Raw genomic sequence first — 6,026 nt, 5'->3', positions numbered from 1 at the left:
CTGGCAAGAAAGCCTTTGCTCACCAATTGGATCCATCTAAAAGCGATAAGTCTGTTTCTCTTCGATCGATGATTTCGACAGTACCTAATCCTATCGTATGATATATTGATTAAACTATTACCACCTAAATGAGTTAAGGTATATCCACTACCCTTTGTAGTGTCAAGATGAACATCTTCCCCCTATCCCCCTCGTGAGTGTTTTCCTCGATATGGGAAATCACCCTCTGCATGACTTGTTATCTCATGCATGTGATGTTATGTTTTGTGACAGACATCACTCTCTACAAGGTTCTCTACCAAACAAGGACTTTTGTTATTTGTTTATACAAACATTGAGATACTCGTATATCTCAACTTGTGTTAAAGATGCCCTCACTTGTTGTCTAGACATCTCTAGAACAAGTCAAACCACCTTCTTTCTAACTAAAAGGGTTGAGAAATGCCAACTCCAATAATATGAAATTATATGCGACCATCACATGATGTTAATAATTGTTCTACTTTATTATTGTTATGGCAAGCTGACAATTTCAGGGTAGTGTATACCGCATGACATTACTTGAGGAAAAATAATAGTTTAAGTCTAAGGGTGTGTTAACTCTGTAATTAAGGTAAATTTAATGTATTTAATTGGATATTTGTTTGAAATCAAGATCATTTAGTTGCATTAGTATATTTCATTTGCATTTCCGAAACTTTTCTTTATGCTTTATTGAATTGTCATATTTCGTTGTCACTTATGGGAATATCCTTTTAATGGTGTTGTGCAGGTTTTAGTGACAGATAATTTGAAAGAACAATTGCCATGGAAAAATTCGAGAATTTGGGATCGAAGTTGTTGTAGCAAGTCGAGAGGAAGAATATAAGATCTTTCAGCTGTAATATCTATCCAGTCGTCATTTCCAGTCAATGTTCACACTTAGACAATATATTAATTCCCTCTAGTATATTATACTTTTTTGAAAATTATAGAATCAAAATCAAATCAATGGAGGAAGGAATTAAGGTAACTAAATTAATCAAGCGGGAACTAAGAGATTCAAATCAAGAAAGGCCTCATTTTAAGAGGTTAGAAATCAATCAAATTAATTAAGCTCAAATCAAGAGAGCTTAAATCAAGGGAATTAAATCAAGTGAATATATTTTATTCCTTTTATTTTGGGATGGCCATCACTATATACGAAGGGCTAAAATAAAAATACGAAATCTTCCATTTGCTTTCCATCTTCTTTTTCTTTTGTGACCATCATTTTTGTAGCAATAAGTACCTTGAAGTTGCTCAAGCTCTCGGAAGAAGTTTGGGACACTACTGCAGAATCACACCGTCGCAAGGCAACGAAAAAAGGGTTTTTCAATTTATTATTATGATATTTGGATTAATAATCATGAATAATTTTTCTCAAGTCATGAACTGATTTTAATTGGCTTAGGTTATTTGGGTATTTGGTTTTGTGAACTCATAAATGCTTGGTGATTTTAATTATCTTTTGTTTTATCCAATATATTATTCTTTATTATGTTTTAAAGAATTTGTATAAAAGATTCTTAAACTATTTGCTTGTTTATTTTGGAAGAGTTAAGTTATAGATATTTATTCGATAAAGGATTGCACTAACACTACAGAAAAATGGGGTTTTTGCGGAATTTTTAGTGGCCTTTTTTAAACAAACGCCGGTAGATACTTGTACTTTAGTGGCATTTTTATATAAACGCCGCTAAATATTGTACTTTAGTGGCATTTTAAGCACAAATGCCGGTAAATATCCATACTTTAGTGTCGTTTTATATAAATATCGCTAAATATTATACTTTAGTGGCGTTTGTATACAAACGTCGCCAAAGACTTGTACTTTAGTGGTATTTTTAAACAAACGCCACTAAATACTCGTACTTTAGTGGCATTTTTATATAAACGGTGCTAAACACTATACTTTAGTGGCATTTTTATATAAACGCTGCTAAAAACTATACTTTAATGGCGTTTGTATACAAACGTCAAATACACGTACTTTAGTGGCGTTTTAAGCACAAACGTTACTAAATGCTCATAGTTTAGTGGCATTTTTTTTATAAACACAGCTAAATATTGTACTTTAGTGGTGTTTGTGTACAAATGCCGCCAAAAACTCGTACTTTGGTGGAGTTTTTATACAAACGCTGCTAAATAATCGTACTTTAGTGGTATTTATATATATATATATACACACCACATTTAAACAAATTTAGCAAAACCTAGCCCTAAACTCAACTCTCAACGACCTCATGCTTTTGAGAAATTTCTCAAATCTCACATCCATTCTCTCTCGGCCGACTCCACAACGACCCAAGGCTTTCACTCTAATGTCACTGGCCACTAATCGACCATCACTTCTCGGAGTTCATACTCCGATCCCATGGGCTAAACAAACCAAAACTGACCCCAAATCAAATCTAAATGTCACTTTTATTTAACCCTCAACTCATTAACCCACTGTCCCAACCTTCGAGAAAACAAATCTATCGTCGTCGGCTATCACATCTAGGTGGCCATCCCTACCTCTGAACGCCCAAAACTAGGGGAGATATAACCTAATAAGATTCCATAAGTACCAAGGTATTTTGCTGGTTATCTTCATCCCTATCGTGCTTATAACCTTCGTGTTATATGTCTTGCCGGATAAATCGACGTTTGATGCAGTCGTGCTGGAGGAGATTGAGTTAAATAGCAGGAGAGTAGGGGCGAATGCCAGACGGAATAGGAATTATGATGTGACTTTTGATGCGGTGAGTTCCGAATGTTTATTGTTTTGATCATAATTTGGAGCTTTGTTGTTATGTTGTAGAACATTTTTGCTGTAGTTATGCTGTGATTTAAAGTTATTGTCTTGTTCCAATTGGTTATGATTTAGAGCTTTTTGAGCAGGTAATTTCTTTTTTCCATACGTAGTAAATTTTTAGACCGTGTTATGTTTTCTAGGAATTTAGCTTTGTCGTTGATGTCGTTGTGGATTTAAATCTGAAATTTGGATGAGAACCGCAAAATTAACAGGATGGGTTAAATGATATTTTTGAATTATGACATAATTTGGCCCATATTTAAAGTAGGGTTCTAACTTAAAGAGAAGTTTCAAACATCAATTGTATGGTATTTTTCAACTTGCCATTTTATTTATGTGTTGTGGTCGATGAAGAAATATTTTCTTGAATTTTATGTAGTTTTCCAAGTATTGATTAGTTTTATGCTGCTTGTTTTTCTCTAGATCAAACCAGGTTTGAGCTACCATGCAAATCATCCACATGCTGTGGGAAATTCATTACGTTCTCTTCTTGACAAGGCAGAAAGTGTTGTGCCAATGGATCTGCGATGAAAGACCCCTGTCAGAGTTGGGGTAGGACCACTTAATTGTATTGTGCATTCTTATTTTTGCATTCTAAGTCTCTTAATTTGCTGAAAAACTGGGAATTCAAATTTGTGTAGGAAACTGCTAGTATGAGGGCATTAGGAGGCGACACATCTGATAAAATTTTGCAATCAGTAATTGTTTTTCCATATGCTTGTTGATTATGTTGATAGCGTTTACTTTTCCGTTTCCCCAAGCTAATGCTATCTTAAAAATATGTATTTAGGTTAGGTAACTTTTGAAAAGTCGAAACACCCTTAAATCGGAGGAACATAGGGTCAAAATTTTTGGACGACTCTCAAGAAGGTTCTTATGAGTGGGTATAATATGCTAAATTTTCTTGTACTTCTATACTTTGCTTTTATTTTTATTACTATAACAGGGTTAAAGTATATTGGCAATCTCTAAATTGTAGTCAAAAGTGCATTCTGTCCTTGTATTTTATAATTGGCAATTTAATCCTTCTGATTGGGCCAATTGACCTAATTTTGACTTTCTTAATTGCCTTCTTCTTTTGTAGGTGACTATAAATGAGCTTTTAGGGAATTTTGGAAGGACATATCATGACACTGTTGGAATAGTTGATCTTGGTGGTGGATTTGTTCAAATGACATATGCCATCTCTGAGAATGCTACTTCAAGGGCTCCAAGCCTCCAAGTTTACCAGCTTGCCAGGACAGTTATGTAAATGAAATGTATCTGAAGGGATCAAAGTATCACCTTTAAGTTCACAAGTGCCCTTATTTTGACAAATTAGGATTCTATTAGTGATTTGAAATAATGGATTGTGTTTCCTTTAGTGGTCATTTTTATTATTAGTGTCTCCATTCAGTCATATAATTATGTAGTCTCATGAGCCATGAGAACATATTTATATTGAGATTTCTAATTATATGTTTTACTTGTATACTTCTGGCTTTTTCATGAGCAACTATTTCCACTATGGCTTATTGGTAGCTCAAGCAGAAATTTTGAAGGTATCTGAAGAGTCTCGGAACCCTTGTATCTTGGAGGGTTTTGATGGTATGTTTGAATTTGTTTGGTCACAACTATAACTCTACAAAGAGCATTCTTTTAATTATTTGGGCTGCATATGGCAAACATGATATACAGATTCAATGAACTCTACAAAGTTTAGTGCTTTGATCAGTGAAAATGTAATCTTCGACAATTAACCAGACAATGAACTCTACTCAAAATTGAAGTTCATCTCTCTATTCCAAAACACTTTGAATGCTCTGAATAATGGAATAGTCCAAGGAGTTATAACATCATTCTTTCCTAATATTTTCCATTTCAGTACTTAACATATTGAGCATTTCATCTTTCTAAGGTACTTATCAATAAGGAGGATGAGAAGAATATAAAGCATCCACACTGTCATCTGGTTCAAGTATGGAAGAATGCAGGAGGGTGACTCTCAAGGCCCTTAAAGTAAATGATTCGTGCGCACATATGAAATGTACATTTGGTGGCATTTGCTTGTCGAACCAAATATACAGATGCTAAAACAACATAAAAGATTTGGGCGAGAATAACCTGTCATATAGATGCATGGATCTGGTGTACGAGTACACCCTACTTGTTGATGGATTTGGTAAGCATATAATTTTGGCATCGAATTCAAGTTATGAACTTCGTACTTAATAGGTATCTTAGGATTCTTATTAACCCATCGTATCTTTTTTTTCTTGGACAGGACTTGATCCCTACCAATATATTACATTGGTGAAGAAAGTGAAATACCAAAATTCCTTCGTTGAAACTGCTTGACCCCTAGGTAGTGCCATTGAAGATGTATCATCGTGAAGTAAAAATTCCAGGTTAGCATCATAAGCATTTAAATTAATCGCTAGAAATTTCCATGACTTTGGGTTTTTAAGCATCGACATTTCCTAATCAAATACATTGTCGATAGATATGTAGAACGAAGAGCCATTGCATGTTCATATTGTAGATCGGATTTTTGGTGGGGAATAATCGGAAGAGAAAAGTTTCATTTAATCTTCTTCATTGGTAATACACATTCTCCTCCTGTATTACATAACCTTTTGATTTTAAAATATTCTTTAGAAAGTAAACAATTTATTTATTTTTTTGAAAGGTAGTAAACAATTTAATTAGATATTTGAATTTGTATTTTGTAAATTAAATTATTTAGAAGCTAATTTCTTATATCGTGAGTATTTTACCTACAATTAAATCTACAATTAAGCTTTCAATAAGCAAATAAGAGGTTAACAAGGATTTTTACAAAATATTACATTTTAAGTAAATTATATGAGTCAAGAAATTTTTTTACGGCGTTTATACAGAAAACGCCACTATATACGTAGTCAATAGTGATGTTTTACATTCACAAAAACCACTATATGACATAACATAGCGACGTCTTTGGGAACAAATGCTACTATATGTCAGAACATTTAGCGGCGTTTTTGGGACCAAATGCCACAAAAGAAAAGATAAATAGCGGCGTTTGGAGAAAACGCCGCTAAATATCATAACCTTTAGCAGCGATTGTAAAAAAATGCCGCTAAATATCATTACCTTTAGCGGCGTTTGTAAAAATGCCATTAATATCATTACCTTTAGATGCGTTTGTAAAAAAACACCGCTAAAAAACATAACCTTTAGCGGCGTT

The 6,026-nt window shown here is 33.7% G+C and overlaps 1 pseudogene; it reads left to right on the top strand.

The window, feature by feature from the left end:
• Window positions 1-1,752: 1,752 nt before the first annotated feature.
• On the top strand, window positions 1,753-5,410 carry LOC120207269 (annotated as a pseudogene).
• The last annotated feature ends 616 nt before the right edge of the window (window positions 5,411-6,026 follow it).

The sequence above is a fragment of the Hibiscus syriacus genome, unplaced genomic scaffold (assembly GCF_006381635.1).
Source record: "Hibiscus syriacus cultivar Baekdansim isolate YM2019G1 unplaced genomic scaffold, ASM638163v2 tig00000477_pilon, whole genome shotgun sequence".
Taxonomy (NCBI): Eukaryota; Viridiplantae; Streptophyta; class Magnoliopsida; order Malvales; family Malvaceae; genus Hibiscus; species Hibiscus syriacus.
Note: the sequence above shows the minus strand (reverse complement) of the source record. Positions and strands in the feature narration are given on the sequence as shown.